This window comes from Hemiscyllium ocellatum, chromosome 9 (genome assembly GCF_020745735.1).
Source record: "Hemiscyllium ocellatum isolate sHemOce1 chromosome 9, sHemOce1.pat.X.cur, whole genome shotgun sequence".
NCBI classification, from domain to species: domain Eukaryota; kingdom Metazoa; phylum Chordata; class Chondrichthyes; order Orectolobiformes; family Hemiscylliidae; genus Hemiscyllium; species Hemiscyllium ocellatum.
The window spans coordinates 24,697,753-24,698,918 of NC_083409.1; the positions used below are offsets into that span (position 1 = coordinate 24,697,753).

A 1,166-nucleotide genomic window follows, 5' to 3' on the forward strand; every position below is an offset into this window, starting at 1 on the left:
GACTCTCTCTCTCTCTCTCTCTCCCCCGGCCTCTCTCTCTCTCTCTCTCTCTCTCCCCCGGCCTCTCTCTCTCTCTCTCTCTCTCCCCCGGCCTCTCTCTCTCTCTCTCCCCGGCCTCTCTCTCTCTCTCTCTCTCCCCCGGCCTCTCTCTCTCTCTCTCCCCCGGCCTCTCTCTCTCTCTCTCTCTCTCCCCCCGGCCTCTCTCTCTCTCTCTCTCTCTCCCCCCGGCCTCTCTCTCTCTCTCTCTCCCCCGGCCTCTCTCTCTCTCTCTCTCTCTCCCCCGGCCTCTCTCTCCCCCCCGGTCTCTCTCTCTCTCTCTCCCCCCCCCTCTCTCCCCCGGACCCTCTCTCCCCCGGACCCTCTCTCTCCCCTGACCTACCTGAGGGGCTGTTGTCCCGCTCATGGCCGCGCGCTCCCGGTGACCGTTAATACCGCCCGCTTTCGGCCCTCTGTGACGCCATTATCCTCCGCTGCGCGCGAGCCGTCGCGGCCCAAAACAAACTCTCGCGAGGAAGTCGGTTGCCCGACCCTGGCAACAGATCTCCCGCCCCTCTCCCGCTAGGCCCCACCCCTTTTCCTCCTGACCCCGCCCACCAACACTTCTGACCCCGCCCCTCAGCGTTTCTCCACAGTGTCCTTGTTGCTTCTCGTCACCCTTCCCTCTGACACTCCCCAACCTCCTGTCAATGTTCCATCTGCTGACCCCACTCCTGTGACCATCCAATGCCACAAGCCATTTGGTGCTTCAAAGCTCTTTCTTGACTATGCACCAGGCTATCCTTCACCTTTGACATTGCTGTTCCAGCTCACTGTAGAAAGGATGGGGATCATTGCTCAGATCTTCAAAGGGTTCTTCTCTCAATCAGGTGTCTCAACTCTTTGATGGTCTACTATTGCTTCTCATCTCAGCTCCACAGAGAGCAGGACCTCAGTGCAACCTCATTCTATATCTGCACTCTGTAAAGAAAAGGGAGTGTGTGCATTGTCGCATTGCAGCAGACAAGCATTGACAACCAGAAGAACACTCTGCAACAGAAGTCGCACTGCAACAAAATTGGGCAAGGTGAACTCAGTGGCTGATTTTAGCTCTTCCATTTGAGGCCATTCATGCCATGCTACACCAACCCCTCAATACTGCAAGCCAGCACCCTGATTGAAATTGAGTA

General features: G+C 57.5%; 1 protein-coding gene across 5 annotated transcripts in view; it reads right to left on the reverse strand.

Annotated features, from left to right (window-relative positions):
* cep350 (centrosomal protein 350) overlaps window positions 1-477 on the reverse strand; it is a 158,676-nt gene extending 158,199 nt beyond the window's left edge. For all 5 annotated transcript variants that reach the window (XM_060830073.1, XM_060830074.1, XM_060830075.1 and 2 more), the window contains exon 1: window positions 380-477. The gene's annotated coding sequence lies outside the window, so the exon portion shown is untranslated. The remainder of the gene's footprint in view (window positions 1-379) is intronic.
* Window positions 478-1,166: the final 689 nt, after the last annotated feature.